At 40.2% G+C, this 21,377-nt stretch overlaps 1 protein-coding gene and 1 long non-coding RNA gene across 2 annotated transcripts in view; both read right to left on the bottom strand.

The window, feature by feature from the left end:
- Positions 1–13,627, bottom strand: part of LOC116040056 (cadherin-18) — a 99,410-nt gene extending 85,783 nt beyond the window's left edge. The window contains exon 1 of the mRNA XM_031285290.2: positions 13,385–13,627. The gene's annotated coding sequence lies outside the window, so the exon portion shown is untranslated. The remainder of the gene's footprint in view (positions 1–13,384) is intronic.
- A 6,114-nt stretch (positions 13,628–19,741) lies between these two features.
- LOC118494333 lies at positions 19,742–20,909 on the bottom strand. The gene is made up of 2 exons (XR_004896458.1): positions 20,574–20,909; positions 19,742–20,180 (listed from the first exon to the last, which is right to left on the bottom strand). It is a non-coding gene; the product is annotated as an uncharacterized LOC118494333 (long non-coding RNA).
- Positions 20,910–21,377: the final 468 nt, after the last annotated feature.

A 21,377-nucleotide genomic window follows, 5' to 3' on the forward strand; every position in this document is an offset into this window, starting at 1 on the left:
AAATTCCCTCGTGAGAGGATGAAGTGCAGGAGATTTGGGGGTTTCGCAGATGCTCGCCAGACTGCTTTTCAAGTGCCCACAGAGACTTGTGGGGGGGTGTTAGGAGCCGCAACAGACAACTATGCCACCTCATCGTCCAAATAAAGAATAAGTTGGCGATGACTGCAGAGTTGGAGGGTCGTGTGAGGAGGGTGTACAGTTTTGTCACGCTTTTTCTTCTCCATCATTACAAATGCTGTTAAAAGCTGAATCTACTGCACTATGAAAAAGAAAGAAAATAAGGAAAAAGAGCACATTTATAGGCCACATGGGAATTAAGACTTCCTTAGTAGAATTAAGATTATGATTCTCTCACAATGTATTACATTTTTATCTAAATCACCAGTGGGGTTTCCCTGATTCTGACTCATGTGGTTTTTGTTTTTGTTTTATTTTTTATTCACTGTGTTAGTGACAGCTGGAAGATTTGAAAGATACGTTTCATTTTTGCTCAGTGTGCCTGTGCATATGCAAGTCATTGTCATTTCTTGATCGGACTTTAAGCATAACACTAAATTCACTTCACTTCACTTTTTTTATACAATCTGTGCCGATCCATAGCGAAACTAATTTAAATAAATGCTAGTTCTGATAATTGGGCTCCTGGCAGATTTATTTCAATACATGGAGAGCTGTCTGACACGTGCTTTGACAGTTTGGCAACAGTGCACTAGCTTACATGCACATTCCTTGGGGCAAGGAAGCAGGCAGATGTTGCTACAAAGTGAATGGTTCAATCACTGTGCTGGAGACAGTTCGAAGAAAATCTGCTTACACACTACTTCAACTGCAATGGTAGCGACCGAGTATCGTCAGTGTTGACTGACAGTTTGATGAATTAGGCATTATTTTCCATTACTTTAGAAATAGTGTGTTAATGTATCAAAAGTTAAGCAAAGGCGTGCGCTCCTAGCTCAAAATAGAAAACGGGGAAAAAGGGAACGACTTTTTGACTATTCTTGCTCCTGTGTCCATTCTTATACACACCACGCACATGTACGAGATGGTGTAATATTTTAAACTTCATGAATATAGCTAGGTTAACTATTGCGTGTTTATAAAACACAGCACTGAACTAATTTGTTTGCAGATGTATTCAAGCAGCATTTAAATTCCAGTTGCCGTCTTCGCTCTGGTGGACAGCCCCCTACCCCGCAGCTCGCCTTTTAACCACCTCAGATCTGTGAATCAGTGGGGACGCCCTGCCCATCTCTTCCCCCTCTCTGACTCACTCTCATAAAGCGTTGGTCCAATTAACATCTCTCTCACATTTAAACATCTCAACGCTTCCCGTGAAGGGTGAGCAGGTCTGACAGGCGCACAGCACACTAATGTTTTACCAGTGCCACACATCAGGGTTTTCCATTGCACTGTGACACTGACATCTAACTGACGTGACTGGCCTTTCCTCTCCATCACGATACTACATGGTTTTTAACTTAGAGTCCAAAATCCACCAAAAGCAATATTTTCAGGTGCTAAAAGGGAATATTCTGGGCGCCCGGATAGCTCAGTTGGTAGAGCGTGCCCATGTATGGAGGTTTATTCCTCGATGCAGAGGCCCAGGGCTCGAATCCAACCTGTGGCAATTCCCTGCATGTCTTCCCCCTCTCTCTCCCCTTTCATATCTAACCTTTCCTGATGATTAAAGGCGGAATTGCCAAAAAACATAATATAAAAAAAGAAGGAAATATTCTGCAATACTGATAGAGTACAATATGAACAATACTTCAGAGCTTTCAGCTAAAAATTGTTTTACACAACCCACTTGGTTTGAAAAAGCTAAAGAGAAATGTGATATTATTTTCTCATTAGGAAAATTATGTATAGATTTATTTGTTTTAGTCTCATACTTTTAAATATGTTGCACACTATGGGTTACTTTTTTCAATTTTTTGTAACATATTGGGGTAAAACTAGTTGAAACTGGCCCGTTACCTCAATATCAGTGTTTCCACTAGGTTGGCTGCTTTAGCCTGGCGGATGGGGGTGGTACGCTGATACCACCGCACCAAATTCTGTTCTCAACGTAACACTTCTTTAAATATGTATCAGGTACTTTTCGAAATCCCCATGAACAACCTTTCACATCAGCAGAAATATGTCACTCTTAAAGCTTGTTCACCTGTTACTCCCATTATTTCCCATAGAGTGTACAAAACTATGGACAGATTGTCTGACGTCACCCATTGGTTTCTGAAGAGCCAAAATGAGGCTCATAGCGTGCCGCCCTGCTGTTGCCATCTTGGCAGTGCTGACATCATACAACTTATTTGTATGTATTGTATACATGTTTTCCAATTATGCCTGCATACTGCTGTCTTGATATTTAAATCTTTCTTATTTTAATTTTATTGTGTTTTTGTTTTGTTTTTCATTTTGTCATCCGGCGACTCAAAACGAGGGTTGGAGGTAACGGAACAAAAAAAAAAAAAAAGAAATGACACCGCCTACGTAGCTTCTCTGACTACAAAAACCTAAACAAAGCTGTGTGTACATCAGGGCAATGTTTATTTTTATTTCAGAACATGCACTGCATCGGTGCGAAATGTAAAAAAAAAAAAAATACACTGCAACAATCGTCAAAAATCAAAAAACCCACCGTGGTCTCCACATTTCTTGATCGGCAGAAACGGTTTTTGCTTGTTTGGGATCTGACTGGCCAGCGTATTTGAAAAAATTAAGCAAACTTTGTTGTCTTTTTGACATTTTTCCCCTGAGTGAAGTGAGGCAATTTCAACCAGCACAAGCGCTTGTGTCACTTGAAGTGCCTCCCCTCCCTCCGTCCCTCTCCCCCCTCTGTCTTACCCTGAAAATTCACCTCAAAACGCATCGAAAATGCAAACACAAGATTTTTGTGGAACGTCAATGGGGAATAAAGACTAACAAGACAGATAACAACATTGAACACTACACAAACAGTAATTTACTTTTTTCATTTAGGCGATTAATTTTTCATAGTGACACGAGGTGCCGGATCCAATAAAAAAGGTTCCGGATCCAACGTTGGAGGTGCCGGAACATGTTCCAGGCTAATGTTACTGACAACGTTATCGTCACTTCAGTCAGGAACACTCTTGTCATAGATGTAACCATTTATTGCAACAAATGGAAATACAGTTATACTTGGCGATGAAGGCTCTGTTCTAATGATGCTCCCTGGATCAGCCAAGCAGCAGGCTAAGCTGAAACAGGGAGCACGCTGCTGAGACCCCCCTGTACACAAGAGTGGGCCCAATCCAAGACATTAAAACAATTTCAGACCTAAAGATGCCGTAGGTAGGATTGCGAATATCCAGGACTTAGCCAAAAAATTTGAACATCCACAACTTCTCAGTCCATCCCCCCTTTCCGCTAAAGCCCAAAACGGTCTCCTAAGCCCCTCCCCCCACAAGGGAGAGCTGTGCACGATAGAGCGGGGGAGGGGAGGATGCTATGAAATGCGTGTGCATGAGCAGTGATTGACATGCAGTTAGACACCTTCCCTGGCCCTGATTGGTGCATCTGAACAGGGAGCGGTGGATTTTTGCAAATCGCACTACAGGCTGTAGGAGGTGCCAGTGGAGCTGGATTTTTTTTAAATTACCTGCTACTACTCGAACATAGGGTCAGTTTCAACAAATATGACAGAAAGTTAGTTTTATAAGGCTTACCTACTGCACCTTTAAGTTATGATGACACTCTAAACAAGGAAGGTGGGGGCTGGGGTGGTGGAGGCAAGCTTTGCCAGCAGCAGCGGTGTGAAGCGGCACTGGAGTAGCAGGAAGCAGAGAGGAATTGGGAGACATTTAAATGGACGGCATTATGGCGGTGAAAAATGGCTGTGATTGGTTGTGATTAGTGGGCATATGACTTCTGTGTTCTGCATGAACTAATGCAATGCTTAATTTCACCTGTTTAACTGACTTTGGTAGTTTAGATAACACACTTGACTGTCCTGCTGTTACAGACGTGAACTAACCACAGACAGTTGGCTCATTCAGTGACTCCCGGCAGTGCATCGCTGCAGTGCATGGCACTGCGCACCTGCAGAATGAATATATGGGAAACACGATGGATATTTGGCGTTGCTTTTGGCCTGGCGAGGCATGGTGGGCCTTTATAATTATAGAGAAAACACTGAATATTTTCTACTAGCACGGTTATATTCTGCTTAGCTCCCTGAGCAAGATGCCGAAAGTCTACCAGTTTATTTTGTGTACACTGTTGAGTATAAACGTGTTAGCGAAATGCCTAAAGCTTAGAATGTAAATCTAGAGGGGGATACGTAAGATAAAGGATGTGCCCAGGTGAATAAAACACAGGCTTTCCCTTGAAGAAGCTGAAACCTACCGAATGTGACCGAAAGGCATACCCTCCACCCTGATGCTTTTGAACAGAGAACAAAATAAAATACTCAGAGGCAGCCCCGAGGATTCCAGGCAGAAACGCGCAGCCATTACATAATGACATTTCATTTTAAAGAGCTATTTAAAAAAGGGAAAGTCTCTGAGCAAACACTCGCAAATGTGAGTTGGAAACCAGATCCCTGAATAGTACATTAACTATTTATTCAGCATGTTGGCAATAAAATGACTTTCATGGTTTTCAAAGACATTCTTCCCATGAAACAGTGGACAAATATGCAGACAGAATCTACATCTCTCTGCAGCTGCGTTTCCTTTCTCTTTTGTTGCTACATCACACTTTGAAGCTTTTGCTGCTGTTTGTTGTCTACATTTTAATCAAACATCCTGCAAAAACTGATTGGAGGTGTTAATTTCTTACTTTATATGTAAACGTAACTCTCAACACTGCTAAATGGCACTCAACCCAAAGCCTTTCTGCTTACTTAAACAGTGATGTCTTGCAGACTTTGTTGACGTGTAAGACATTGTTTTTTTGTTTTTTTTTAATGGCTGGATAAGTGTTAATTTCAGGAAGTTAAGAAGATTTATTTTTTCAGCGTCCACTTAGCATGGATAACATATATTAATAAATATATCCTAAAGTCTTGAAAAACCACATCAACTCTATATCATATCATGAAAAGGCAAGCCGCAAAAATAGTAAGCCCATTCACTATGTATTAGTTAATTTATTTTAGACAATTAGAGACAGCTATCGTTTTTCCTAAGTTCAAAATTACAACACCCTACTGCCATGGTCTTATAAATATGCTCTGCCACAATCAAACTCAGACTTCCTCTCACAGTGCTGAGTGTTTTTTAAGGAAATGCTTTGCTGCCCATTCGCCACTGACAGTGTGAGCAGGAGATGAATCATTCTAATGTTGCTTTCACCCATTCCAAGAAAACCACAGTGCAATAATGTCAGCATGATGCAGTCTGCTCTGTGTCCCACAATAACAAAAGGAAAGTAAATCAAAAAAAGGAAAAGCAAGATGACAACGGGCCACGAAATGGCGAGTTTGACATACAGGTTGTGCTGTTTTTTCCTTTTATAATGGTATTGATGAGCCAGGTTTCAATGTTTGGCTTCCATCAAGAAAAAAACTCTAGCATGATAAGCCAAATGCCTCCAAGGTGTTCTCACTTTCTGCATGATTGCCATGTAGGTCTTTTGGCCACATTTACCTAGCTGATGAGCTTATGGAAAACACCTTCTACCTGATTGACATGTTTGTCTGAGGCCTATTAAAGCCTCTAGAACCACATGCTCTGTAAGTTGTGCCGATGACGGTCCTACGAACAAAGCTTTTTTATACTGTGACTCTTAACGTGGAAAGTCAACCCCTTTTCTATTTTTTTTTTTTGCTAACATTGAATATTAACGTGTTAAATGGCAAAGGCACAGCAGCTTTTATCCATTTATACCGATAGTCATATATTGTCTGAGAAGCTGTTTTACTGTAGATTGAACCAGAAACACAGGTAGATGAAAGTTGAAATCTGAGAGAATCACAGTGTGATCGATAATGCAAAACAATCATAGAAATAACTAAGTAACTTCACAACGTGGCACTCTTTTTTTCCCCCCTCAATCAGCCCTGCTCACGTTAGGCTTTATTCTCTTAAATTTTAACAATCCCTGCCGGAGATCTAAAATACAATATTTTGTGCATGTTTAATGCTCACTGTGAGAACTTATTTTTGTGAGTATGTGTGTGTAAACATTCCCATCAGGGAAGCTGGTCTGATAAGAAATTGAATGACAAAATGTATCCATCATTTATCTTTTTAAAGCACACAATAACATCACACTGCAGCATTAAAAGCAGGGGATTAGTTTACCTTGTCTCATCCTGGATTTAAAAGATGATGAAATGACTGACAAGACTGCTCAACACTTGCCTTTTCAAAGCTATAATGCTTACTTGCCAAAAGCCCCTACATTGCCAGTCTTGGTTGGCAGACAGAGGCAGTGAACAACCACTCTTTGTTTGCTATCTATGAAGAGACTGTTAATGTTTGGAGAAAAGCATGATTCATCTTTTGAATGGCCCTCCAACCGCACTGTTGGAACCATAATCCACTGTTGTTTTTCCTGTCTAGTCTGCTAGTGATATGATTGAAAACACTATGGCGGCCATCACACTGTAGCAATCCTGGGGTGAATCATTTCTGCATGGACCATGACTTATTGATGCATCTTTCTTGCTTTTAAGATTGATTTGGCACGATCTAGAGAATGTGTTACTATCAGGGGTGCTTCAGCAATTTAGTATTGCACTTTGATGATGTTGGGGTACTTGTGAGAGGAATCCAAGCATAAGATGCAGAGATGCCCTGACATTTAAACCCTAGTATGTGTCAAGCTCAACTCCACACCTCCACTTTGCAATGGAGGATTTCTGTTAGGCACTAATGGAAAATAGAAGATATCCCTAATGATCAGGGTTACAACTCCTCTAGAGCCACAGAAACTGATCTTTGTAAAACTGGTGGAGTGCACCTTTAAATCCATGTTAATATGATCCTGTGTCCATTTTAAGCCTTGATAACCAAGTCAACTTCAAGCAAACTTCTGATCAAAAACCTTCCAACATTAGCCTTTCAGGATCCAAACAGTAGCTGTATGTGACTAAATGTAGAGGTTTTCACTACAGCTGCAAAGATTAATCGATTAGTTGTCAACTATTCAATTAATCAACAACTATTTTGATATCTTTGATTCATCGGTTTGAGTCATTTATTTAATGAAAAATAATAAATAAATTATCTGATTACTGCTTATTAAATGTGAATATTTTTTTGTTTCTTCACTCCTCTATGACAGTTAACTAAATATCCTTGAGTTATGGACAAAACAAGACATTTGAGGACGTCATCTTGGGCTTTGGAAAATACTGATCAACATTTTTCACCATTTTCTGACATTTTATAGACCAAACATCTAATCGATTAAAAAGAGAAAATATTCGACAGATTAATCAACAGTGGAAATCATAGTTGCAGCCCTAGTTTTCACAAGGATTGTTAACGTGTGATCTAAAATCGAGCAAAGTTTGACAAATAATTATTTTATGGTATTGCAACTTGCCACCATGCAGTGCAATACACACCGTTTTTAAGATGGCTGCAAATAAGCGACTTGATAATTGCACAATTGTCCACACTTAAGTTGTCTCAACACTTCAGGGTAGGGTTTGTGTAACTGGCATCAAATGAGGCACTGCATGAAAAGTGGGATTTTCGTCAGTAAGCGGCACTGTAGATTGTCGTGGAAATTCAGGTTTACGACTGCACACGGCAATTTGCAGGCAACACTGAAAACTGCCGTGACTTGTCAGAAATTGACGTGGGCCTTGCTTGGCAGTTGTCCCCTCATGACCCCCCTCCCCCTAATTCTAGGGGAGGCTTTAACATGAAAATGAAAATGCTGTGAGCTATACAAATGCAAATCAGGGTAGCAGGGGGAGTTTTACCCCAGGTGAGATTTTTCTAAAAGGTATTAACTTCATTTTAAGAAAATCTCTGGTCTAAATAGATCAGGCTCAGTATAGCCTAATTATAGACTCTTAAATTTTAGCTTGAATTGATTTATTTAATGAAAGTATGCTAGATTAATTACTGTGTATGTCATTAGCAATGGCCAATGTTACATAAAAAAATACACAAAACAATTTATTTAAACAATTAGTCAGGCTCATCCAAGATTGTCTGGTAGAATGGAGACAGAGGCAATACTGGACGGTTTTCTAAGAAGTCTTTCTGCTGACACCAAAACACTGTGCTTCACATAAAGCATATCAGCTATGTCATTGTATGACAAAGTCCCAACCGTTTGTCTTCCTAAAATACTGGCAAATTCAGCACCATATTCACATGTCCATGGCATATGAAGCAGTTGTCTCTGCTGAAATTGCCTCATAATCTGGACTTCAATTGTCCTATTATTAAACTTTCCCAGTATTCCATTAAAACGCTCAAATGAAAAACACCAAAAAGAATAAACTGGTCCGTAATCCAACATGCACTCTTTCTGTGTGTGTAATGAAGATGTAGATGGATGTTGGGGGTGCAGTGCAATGGGCCAAACAGTTCGCCAAATTTTGAGAGAAATGTCTGCAGGTATCCATCTGCTACTTCCAGTCTATTGATGGATATGACTCTGGAGCAGAAGCATAAGTTAAAAATGCACTTTATTAATTCTAATTTCCAATTAATCATTTAATGATTTGTTGGGTATTTGTGAATTTTATATTATTGAGTTTAATTTATTTATCATATTGCTATTGTTTCCTGCGGAGATGTTTTTGCTGCACTGCGCCTCTATTGTACCTCCTAAGTTGCTGTTATTCAGAGCTCCCCGTTTCCTCCTCACTGTCTTGTATTGCTGAGGTAGGTTGCGTGTAAAATGCTGCTGCGCTATTTTATTGTTTTCTTTAAAAATGTGTTGTGACCCTTCAATATTTATTGCCTTAAAGTTAATATGATATTAACTAGCTATTTTGTCCCGTTTTTAGGGTTAAATATAAGTTTTAACGATGCTTTGTTTAACTCTTTTTCTTTTTGCGCTGTTTCTGTGCAATGTAAATAACGGAGGCTCTGCAGACCATTTTGAGTGTGTAAATTCTGTTATTTAATGTTTAGGAGCAGAGGTGCAGATAGAAGGAAACCGTAGACCAGAAGCCAATTAATGTGATATTGTCTTCTGCAGGTATGTGTATCTCTTTGTAGACATTATACTCTTTTTGTTATCTGTGCAGTCACCCTGTAAGACATATTACGAGACAGTACGCAGGAGCTTCAGGTATAAACAACCAGATCTTGCACCGCAGGCGGAAGCTGTGAAGAGTTCAGCTCTAAGTCGATCGAGAAGAAAGAGGGTAAGACTTATTAGATTAGATGCGTTTTTGGTCAATGTGACTATTTTTCAGGTGCTATAATAGATGGGTTGTGTCCATACGCAGTGCATCGCGAAGACTGATTGTCTTTATTGATTGTTTTTACAGCTGCAGTGAGGGATTCAAGTGACACGTACACTTTGGCCTTAAAGATGCTGTAGGTAAGTCTTATAAAATTAAATTTCTGTCATATTTGCTGAAACTGATCCTATGTTCGAGTAGAACTACATGAAAAAATCTGGCTCCTCTGGCACCACCTACAGCCTGTAGTGCAATTCGCAAAAATCCACCGCTCCCTGTTCAGATGCACCAATCAGGGCCAGGGGGGGGGGGGTGTCTAACTGCGAGTCAATGACTGCTCAGGCACACACATATCATAGCGTCCTCCCCTCCCCTTTCCCTGCACACGAGCTGCAGATAGGTTTCCTCCCCTTCCCCCCTCTTCACACGCGCTCCATCTTGCACAGCTCTCTCTTGTGGGGGGAGGGGCTTAGGAGACCGTTTTGGGCTTTAGTGGAAAGGGGGGAGGGACTGAGAAGTTGTCGATGTTGACATTTTTTGGCTAAGTCCTTCACAATCCTACCTACAGCACCTTAAATGCAGTTATCATGTTATTGACAACACATAGTTAAACACTGGAGTCTGTTTGTAGGTAAAACTGACATTTCCCTGCTGTCTTCAGTTTGATTAATGATGGTGTAATTAGCTCAGTGCCCTTTACAAACAAGGAAACATCCACAGGCTCGGGAAACACACGATTATATCAACAAAGAGTATCTAATAAAGGGTAGTGAGGCCACCTTTGTCCTTTTAGAACATTTGTAGTTCGCTCTGGATTGCTTTCAGGCAGTTGCTGACCTGTGTATAGTGGGATATTCTAGTGGGATAGCCTACAAGTCACTAATGCAAGAATCAAAACATTCCATAGGTTAAATAATCATTTGGTCTGTTGATTGAGGACATTCACCATGTGTTGTGGTGTTAAGCAAACCCACCTAACTGTAGAACTAGTTAATCATTTGATTTACTGATTATCCAGAAAATCTGTCAAACACAATTTCTATAATTTAATATATATGTCATTTATCAAGTAAAAATTACCAGCTTTGTGAGGGTTTTCTCTAGGGGTGCACGATTCAGAAAATGTCACGATTCGATTCAAAATCGATTTTTAGGCTCACAATTCGATTCAAAAACGATTCTGGATTCAAAAAAATTATTCACAGTATGTAAATGTAGTTACTTTTCCCATGTACTTGCAGTAGACATGCAATTTAAAAAAAAAATATTTTTTTTATATGAATCGATTTTTGGAATGAACCGATATTGAATAGGTAGAGCTTGAATCGCGATTTGAATATGAATCAACTTTATTGCACACCCCTAGTTTTCTCGTTGATCTTGTTGAAGTTTTTTTTTCTTGTTTGGTCAGACTGCCTATGCAATTTGAAGGCCTCTCTTTTGGCTCTACTAACTTGTTGGATTTTGTCATGTTTATAAAAATCAGACCAATTAACAATGAAAGGGAGCATTACTCACAGTTGCTATTGAGTCTTCATATATTCCTGTTCCTCTAAGCCTAAACATTGAGTATGTTTACATGTACACTAACATTCCACTTTTATTCCGAATAAGACAACGTTCCGAATTTAATACAGGTCATGTAAATAGCATATTCCGTTTGGATATCCTGAATATGGCCTTTTTTCCACATTTAGCATTTTCCGTTTGAGACATGTGGGATATGCAGGTATTATTCTGGTTTTAGAAGCATTCTTCAGACATGTATACAGTACATCCGGAATATGAGTCTCAATCTGGGTTTTTACCACAGTTTGCGGCCAGTTTACGACTTACGGTCAGCTCTGTGCGTTGCTATGGTTGTTGTACACAAACCAGCTAGCCAACAGTTTGCAAGGCTGCAGTAGAGAAGGATTCCCAAAAGAAAAGCAGAAAAACACCTACTTTTCAACATTATGAAAGACTTGGATATCAACAGGTTTTTTATAAAGGCGCAAACATCGCAACAGCGACCTTTTCAAGAAGGTGGTTAAAGGAATAAAAGAGGGAGGCTGTGTTTGAATGGTCGTACAAGTCCGCCACTGGTGGAAAACTTCCAAAAACCTATTATGTACGGCTGCATGTAAACAGGAATATTAGTGGACTACTCTCTTTCATTAGCAATGTAAACAGCTTAGTCAGAATATCGTCTTTTTCGGAACAAGGGCAAAAACCAGAATATTAAGTGCATTTAAACATAGTCATTTCTTTTGCCAGTTCAGCTGATGGGCTATGTTTTTCATATGTTGTCATGCAATTCCAGACTGCTCCACTCGCCAGATTACCTTTTGTGAGCAGTGAATCTCAAATTAAAGCACCAACTATTAGGCTTCTTTGGAACTCATTGAGCTTCCCTATTTGCTTTAACATCTATTGAAGTGATGATGGTCAGACTGCTTCCAAAGCTAACACACACTGCATTATGGCTTTCAACTTCACATGACTCACCTCTGTAAATGTGTTAGCAGTTGTGATGGTTAATGTAAAGTTTAGGTCAGTAATTATGTATTGCAGGTGTTACATCTTCCAACTTTGCACATTTCAAATGTGGGAAAAGTGGGTGGTAATGACTTTTACATGGGAATAAATTACCAGTGAAAGGATGGATGTTAAGCAGGGGGCGTGAGGCTGATTCCTTAAGCACATGCTACACAAGCCTATGTGATATTACATATGGTATGTCATTCTGTTGCAAAATCACCAATTACTAACGACTGAATATTCTTTAAGACATTTATCGAGTGAAAATGCAAACATTTGCAGAATAAAGCTTCTCAAATCTATATTTTTGCTGTTTATATTTTCAATGGATCCTGCAACATTTGATTGACTTTTTTTAAAATTAATTTCAGACATGGTATAGACTCAGCAATTAACCAATTATCTAAAAGATAATCAACAGATTAAGTGTTAATGAATATAACAATGTACTATAGCCCTATAGTCGAATGGCTTAACAAGAACTGCTACCAATGCCCCTAGGCCCCAAGAAAATAAAATCATTTAAACTTCTACTTCGGCACAGTGTTTCTGATCATACATGTAAATAACATTTACACGTTGTCTGCATCGAGGTCAGAGCCCATTGCAGCCAAATGATTCCTATAGCAGAGCCATTCTGTAAACTACTAGCTATTATGGGAAAAACATATCATCCACAGCTTTTTTTTTTTCCTCCACACAACAACATGCTGCTGAATTACATGGCACTTGCCATCTTTTTCCTAAACATTTGCAAACACACCAGAGAGGTGATCACCTTGCAAAAAAATTTAACTATTAAAAGTGCAATTCCCTCTGTGGTCACAAGAAGCCAATCAATGCAACATTAAAAGGGACAGCTAAGCATCTGGCACTTGGCTCACGCCGACTGTAAAAGCATTCAGATGACTGAGGCTTTCAACTCAAAGCCTCTCCCTCTACAGAGAGATTGGATCTGGTTGCGGAGACAGAGAAAGCTCGACTTTTGGAGAGAGAGAGTCTGCAGTCAGAGTGGACTCTGTTTCCTGCAGTGCGCGTAAATTTCAGTCTGGTGCGGCACACGCATCAGAGGTATCGGATAGCCTCCAACTCCCACTCTCTCATAGCAGCCTGTCTATCATTCATACTCCACCGAGGCGCTGGGTGCAACAACACCCCAGGGGGAAAGACGGAGGCGCGCGCGTGAGCCAAATCCACTCATTATAGCCGAGAAAATGAGTAAGAGAAAGTGCGCACTCCTCTGCTTCTTTTCGCCTGTCTACTTCTATCTATTAGTGCCTGATTTCACGGGGCACAATTACAAATGCGCTCAGAGTCAAACTCACCGCTTACGGGCGCGCGCACATGCTCTCACGCACAATACTCCTATTCATTTGCCAGCTCTGTCAACCACAACACAGTATAGGCGGGGGCACACGTCCGCGCCTCTGTCACGCGCACAGGTGCAAACGCAAAACTTAACACTCTAATACACATAACAGCCGAAAGCCAGGCAAACTTCTTTCTCTCTCTTACCTGTCCGCGTGAACTCCCCTGAACACACACGGCAGCTGATTAACGGCAAAAAAAAAGGTGTTTGGGTTTGTCCCTCATTATTCTTTCCCTCCGCCTCTCCTTCAGTTGCAAAGTAACGCTGCCATCCTTCTCCAGGGCAGAGCTTGACTGCACGGCTTGCGGAGAGCCGAGACTCTCCCTCTCTCCGTGTGTGCAGGCGACGGGACGAGCGAGCCGAGCCGGTGAATGTGTGCGCATCTCTCCTCCAAAGCATCCTCCAATCCTGCCCGGGTACTGCGGCGGCTCAGGCCGAGAAAGGCTCCCGATTGGTTGGTTTCCAGATCAATCAATGGCTATCAGGCTCGGACCGGCCTCCCCCTTACCTCTCTCTCCATTATCTCCCTCTCCTCCTCGGCACCTCTCTTTCTCTGTTAACATGTGATTATATAAGATAGTGATCAGGAAGATACGTTATCCCTATCCCATTTTCTACCTTCCCTGACTGTCCCAATTGGAAAGAGATTGGAAAAAACGCTGCATGTATGGTGGCTCAAAGTCTGGGCAGCAGCTCAGAACTGTGTGAGCTGCAGACTTAATGTTTCATAGATTTGTTCTCATTTTAAAACTACAAATGAAGTGTTTAAAACCCTTTAACCATGCCAAAAACTAAACGTTAGAATAACATGGACTGCTTTAAAATGAAAAAATAGTCGATGTGAATTATTGCATTTCAGACTCATGATGTCATGTCAACCTCTCTTTAAATCTGGGGTGTCAATAAAGCACTAAAACAATAGGCTATCATAGGCTTTAGTGAACTCATTACGGTGTTGTGTTGGTGAATGGATCTCCATAACAACACACAAGGAGGAGATTTAACCAAGTGTGATAGCTTATTTTGCTTATAAGGATTATGTTGTAAGAAGTATACTGACTGACAGAGATATGCACCAATTAGATCATGTGCAAGCCTTACTTAAGAAGAGGGACTGAGGGTTAAATATATAGTGCAGTTGTGTAGACATGTGTGGCTTCATCTCATAAGCCTTATTTGATAGCTTCTCAACTTCTCTGTCCTCTGCTGAACCGGAAGTCGTTATGTACCTCCTCAGTGAAGGCCGTCCCAGAGGAGCGAGCATAGAGGAGGGATCATCGAGGAGCTATAGCCGAGGAAACACGAGCGCTGCCTTTCCTGAAGCCGTGCAGCTGAAGGAGTTGCTAATTCCGCCCATACAGCTGACGAATTTATGTGACGCTTCAGAGGAAAGCACGTCTCATCCCTCTAAAACACATTTGCTGGTTGCCTCTCTCCTCCCATGATATCCTCGCGTCTCTCCCATACCTCCTAGGTGGGAGGGACTGACATGCCAGGAAGGGAGGCAAGTGGAAGGCAATTTAAGGGCTATGAGATGCAACCTGTGAGTGTGGCTATAGAGTGAAATAAGGAAGGAGCAAGGGGAAGACCTCCACTTTTGTAAGGTGATAGGATGTTGTGTTCCAGTATTATCCTTTTAAAAGGTCCAGATACAAAAAAAAAAATAATTTTGCCAAGATAATTCTTCCTCCCAATGACAATGATTATTTTTTATTCTGTATCCCTACCAAGATGGAAATCTGGGAATCTTGAAAGCTATAAACATATCAAGACATAAATAGTCTAACAATCCTATATTTCTTCAAAACATGAAGTGTCTTTCAGTTATCTGGTTTAGATTTATTTATTTTGTTGTCCTGAAGACTTGAGTTACTTTCATCCCAGAGAATCTTAATAGTGCCATAAGCAAAGCACGGCTACCAATTACTCCTGTGAGTTGAGAAGACTTAGAAGAGTGAGGTGAACAGTGGAATTCAGGAAAAATAGTCTGAAGATTCAGAAAGTTGAATTTGATTGTCTAGCCTTGCCCAAGAAGAAGAAAAGGTTTAGCTTTCGATAGTTAAGACAACAATTTTGCAAACTATTTGGGGCTTTTGATTCTTCGAAAAAGGAAAGAGTATGTCCACATGCTCCAACACAACTTAATCAGAAAAGTTTTAAGCACAAAAGGCTCTTTGTGAAGTCAAACTTAACACTCATACTGTGAAGACATACAACATAGGGATGCTAGTGGAGCACATGCATTGATCAATCTACTGTATTTCAGCTGGATGTTAACAAGTCTTTCATTTGTGTCTATTAATATAAATTGCTATGCAAATGTTTTTATGAAACATTTACTAAAACAAAGATAAGAAAGCAAAATCAATTTTACTAAGGGCCACACTGGAGAATGACAATCACATCAGGGTCCAGACATCTATAGTTGATTGACATGATTTTAGTTAATCAGAAAAAGAAAAATATATTTGACTGTATTATTAAATAAGTAACATTTATTTATACAGCGCTTTTCACAGACAGGGTCACAAAGTGCTTTACAATGTGCATAGACGATAAAACATAGTAGAAAAATAGTCTAAGAATAGAATAAAGTACAAATACAACAGATACAATTATCAATAACTAAAAGACATCGGTTACCCAAAAGCTAGCCTGAACAAGTGAGTCTTCACTTGTCCCTTAAAACAGTCCACATTCTCAGCAAACCTAATGCTGGTTGGCAGAGCATTCCAGAGTCTGGGTGCCATAGCGGCAAAGGCTCTATCCCCACATGTCTTCAGATGAGTGCGTGGCGTAGATAGCAGATTTTGTTTGATAGACCTGAGAGACCGGGAGGGGGTGTGTAGGTGAATTATGTTGGCAAGATAAGCAGGGGCCTGACCATGTAGAGCCATATGGGTTATGGTGAGAATTTTTAATTGGATCCTGTAGGTTACAGCTGGCCAGTGAAGGGAGCAGAGTAGAGGAGTGATATGGGTGCGCCATTACGATGTTCGATGTATGACCATAATCTGACCGGGGATTGAATGCACAGACACACAATGGTGATGGACAAGCAATAACACAGAATTTTCAAACCATGATTTTAACAGCACACACACCTCAGCCCCCCAATATTTTAGTCTTCAAGTTAGAGTTTGCAAACTTGTCTGTTAGGACAAACAATTACAGGTTAAAAGGGCTTGAAAGAGGTTTAATATCCTGTGTCGCTGTAGCTGATGCTATGCACCTGTAACCCCGTCAAGAACAGAAACGTATTTCTGGCCAATCGGAGGTTGTGGTGCCAGACTCCCGCCTTTGGCTGAGTCTCACTCTATCTGATCTGTCAGAGGGAGAACAGGAGTGCGGTGGTGACGTTTAATGTTGGTAGTCCCCAGAGAAAGAAGAAGTTGGTCATTTCATGGTGCAAATTAGAACCCAAATTGAAATTTAAGCAACAAAAATTGCTGAATGTTAAAACATTGTGTCAAATTGGTCATTATTACTGTGACTTATAAAGTGTCAGGTTTAGTTCCATCATAGTTTACATAGTGTCAAAAAGCGTTAGCTAAAATTGTTGTTTAGTAGCTAGCGCAGAGATTATTAGATAATGAAATTACTGATTTAGCAGGGGGGTTTAACACTTTTGCAAGGAACTGTATCCGTGTCACTAGAGCTGGGCAATATATCGATATCATATCGATATCGTGATATGAGACTAGATATCGTCTTAGATTTTGGATATCGTAATATGGCATAAGTGTTGTCTATTCCTGGTTTTAAAGGCTGCATTACAGTAAAGTTATGTCATTTTCTGAACTTACCAGACCGTTGTAACTGTTATATTATTTGCCTTTACCCACTTAGTCATTATATCCACATTACTGATGATTATTTATCAAAAATCTCATTGTGTAAATATTTTGTGAAAGCACCAATAGTCCACAGTACAATATCGTTGCCGTATCGATATCGAGGTGTTTGGTCAAAAATATCGTGATATTTGATTTTCTCCATATCGCCCAGCCCTACGTGTCACATTCTCATTAGAGGCTGAGCCCCCCTAAAGGTCTGATCCTAGAATTGCCCCTGGCACACATTGTTCTTCTGCAGACCAACACATAAAGCTGCATAAAGATGTGATCCACAATAACATGTTCCACTTATTGTTCTGTAAACCCACAAAGTTCTCTAAAGAACCATCTACCCTGTGTCAGGCATACCTGCTTTTGTCACATCATCTTGGTTTTGCAGTATAGATCTCATATAACTACATTTATAATTCAAAATTAAATATATTACTGCCACAATATCCACTGACTTGTTGTCATTTGAGCTAAATGTTTCCCAACTTATAATGCACGTGGCAATAATTTTTGATGTTTTCGGTTCAACATTTTAATTTCACTTTTCACTCGTATTGCATGACTACATACATACAATTGCCTCCTGATATTCAGGCACAATATTAAGCATCTGAATATTTGAATTGCTTCTATAAAAACATGGCTTTGAAAAATATTTGATGGCTAGCAGGACACCTCAAAGTGTATCTTTATGCTACATTACAAGTTATCTCTAACAGTAAAACAAAGACACCATTGTTTAAACTGACTACAAATAAACAAATCAAAACAATAGATGATGTTTTGATGACATGATGGAATAATGATTGCATCTTGAGCAATCATGGACATCTAATGTGTTCAGTATCACGTACTTAATGTCTAGAATGGATGACTTCATGTAGCATTTTAACCCTTCATTATCCACTTTTCAGAATAATTACAAAATCCAATATATTTTAGGAAACCTCATTTGATGCAGCAATATTCTACAGCAAATCTATCAAACTCAGATATGGCACACTTATCCAGTCTTCCACAAAACATTGCTTTTTAAACACATTCAAATTTTTAGTCGCAGACCCTTCTTACCGTCAGTTCTCCTGTTCAGGTCAACTGCTTTTTTTATTTCAAAATGCAATCACCTATTGCAACCAGCACTTCTCAGCTTGGCTGCACTACGTTTCCTGATTTTTAAGCCCAATTACAGTCCTTTTAGTTTTTTCAGGACGCTCTTATTCTTTGACTTTCACTCTTCAGTTTTCTCTTCGTTTCTGTCAATCGATTAGTCTGTCTGTCAGTCAGTCAGTCATTCTCGTTCAACTTCTCTCTCCTCCTCCCACTCTTCCACTCGCATACACGCACACACACACACACACACACACACACTCTCTCTCTCTCTCTCTCTCTCATTTCACTCAGGTACCCTTGGGCCGGCTGTTGAGTCTGCCCGTGAATTCAGCTGTGCTGTTGCTCACTCTGGATCCAAAGGGAAACTTAATGAATAATGAACAGAGCAGTGGAAGTGGAGGGTGGGGGTGTAGGATGAGGAGATGGACAGCACGAGAGAGAGAGAGAGAGAGAGAGAGAGAGAGAGAGAGAGAGAGAGAGAGGGAGGCCCTTCAGGACTAGGACACGACGGAGGGATGGAGGAAGGGCGACTTGTTAGTGTTCACCCATCAATTAGGCCACAGAGGAGACATGAAGAGAATGGAGGGTGATGCGTCATGGACCAGGGGAGGGGAGGGGGGGGGCGGGGGGGGGGCTAGGTCTATAAACTAAAGAGTGTGCCTGCTGAGGAGACAGATTAGGCATCGGAGACGAGGCGGGATGAGAGTAAGAAGGAAGTGGACATGGAGAGGCAGGGGTCTTGAAGACGTCAGAAGCTCCTAAGCACACTGCCTCCAGCTTCATCTATCATCCAGGCCTAGTTCTTCCTGCCAACACAACTGTCTCTCTGGTGCTCATCCACAGTTGGCACACAGCTTCAAACATGCTCTAAAGTGGATGTGCTCAGTGTATTAAAACAAAAAATGTAATGACTCTCCTTGAAACTGCAGACAGGTATTTTCATTCTCAGCACCCGAAGAAAAAGAAGAATCACACTTTATGATATTCCAATTTTACATTACTGCTGAATGTCAGGGTGTGATTGTAAAGTGGTAGATGGGCATGTACCATGTACCATGTTCTGTTCAAAGTCTGTGTCACATCTCAGACCAACAATCTAGGTTGGCTTTTTGAAAACATGACCATGATCTTTCTCAAATCTTAACCAGTTACTGCCTAGCCTTAGCCCTTAGCCAAAATGCAGGTGCAATGCCAATAATGTAAGATTAATTAAACTTACCAAAACATAATCATTTAATGTTATGCAGGGCTGACGAAACATTCTTTATCATTGTTCTCAGGGGCGTAGCACAAGACCCTGGGCCCTATGCATAGGCAGTCCTGATGGGCCCCCATGTTCCTCAACATGCCCCCCCCACCCAAAAAAAAATAAAAAAAATAATAATCGGGCCTCTGTACACATGAATCTGTAGGCCTAGATGTTCATAGGCTAATAACTATTAACTGTAATGCTTAGAGTAGCCTGATAGCACACATTTCAAACCTCCTTTCTCAACATTCTCTAGCCTACTTTACTGTGGTTACTACTACATTTTGTTTGTTTTCTCTGTACCTTTACTTGCCAGCCTGCGTACTATGGTGTCTCTCTGATCATCTGTTAATTTATCTGGCCATAGTCCTGGATCCTCTGGCAAAAACTGGTCTGCACTGCTCTGCCTACTTTCCAGTTCCTCATCTCTCATTTCCACACTGTGCTCAGAACAACACTCATGCATCCCTGTTGTCGTCACTCCCATCATCCTCAATCAGATCGTCTCTATCATCTTTCTCTATGAAGGATACATTTGATATTAACCTCTTATCCTAATTGTAACCTAATATATAATTAAACACACTAAGATGTTAGTGTTACTTAACACCTTTCAGTCAAAATGGCTAAACATGGTTTGCTTTAATATTGATATAAGCTCACCTTGTCTCAAATCCAAAGAGGAGGATGAGGGGTCTGTTGCTACTCCACTCCCTGGTGGGACAGTTTCTGAAACTGAGGGCCATGTGTTTCACAATGTTAACATCTGCTTCTACTGAATCTGACATAACTATAATGTTGACATGATATGTATTTACCGATGAGCTACCAAGCTACCTATGACACTGATTAGCCTATTATTGCTAATTATAGACATTATAGGCTATTCATTTTAAATTAAACATGTTTTAAATTAGGGTATTATAATGGTGTTATATGCAAACAGCATTGTTAGTGTAGTTTATTTATTTAGCCTTTACCTCAGATTACATGTATAACTAAATTATCATTTGAAAGTGTATGTTCTGCTCTTTCAATGGGTTGTCTCAGTCCGTTTTTAGCACTAATGGTCGCGGAGATATTCAAGCAGTTTAGCACCATGGATTTGGTTTTCTAGTTTGTGCTCACCTTTCTTTGAAAAGAAGTCAGTTACCAATTGTTTCTCCTCATTTAGTTTTCTCTCCTTCTCCTGTCTTTCCTTTCTTATTGGTAACCTGATTTGGCTTTCTTTGAGAAAGACATTTCTACAGCAGAAGTTTGCGCTCCACCAGATGCTCAACTGAACTAACATAAACAAAATGCGTGCAGATGGACTAAACCATTTGGTGGGTGATACCTTAGATAGTTTTTTTTTTTTATACACAATGTAGTCAGTCAATCAACCAAGTTATTCAGCCAATACACTAACTTTACATTTCATCTGACATGCATTATGAAATTTAATTAGAAAATGAAAATATCCAGGTGAAACTTTTCACCTGGACTTTCAAGGGCCCTCTCTCCCCTTAGGCCCTGGTAATCAGCATTGGTTTTACCCCCAGTCCGACCCCTGATTGTTCTGTCTAAAACAAAATGTGTACTGCTAGCTTGACATTGTGAGCAAGATCCTTTTTCACTTTCACTTGATTTTGTCAGGTTTTTATCTTATCATTGTTTAAGATTAATTTTCTTACCAGTGCATGCGTTCAGAAACATCTCATTGACTCATAAAATACTGTAAAATCTTTGATTGGATAAGCAAAGTTAGGGTGTGTTACTAACTCTGACTGGTAAAGCAAGCTGTATCTTCTATCTTCTTCTATCTGTCTGCCACAATTAGTATCTAACCAGCCATTGTGCAAGAGTTTTGATTGGTTCTCATATTTGAACACTTCTTCCCTGTTGTTACCAGCACATAAGTGAGGCACATACTGTTTATTTAAATTCAAAAAT

The sequence above is a fragment of the Sander lucioperca genome, chromosome 23 (assembly GCF_008315115.2).
Source record: "Sander lucioperca isolate FBNREF2018 chromosome 23, SLUC_FBN_1.2, whole genome shotgun sequence".
Taxonomy (NCBI): Eukaryota; Metazoa; Chordata; class Actinopteri; order Perciformes; family Percidae; genus Sander; species Sander lucioperca.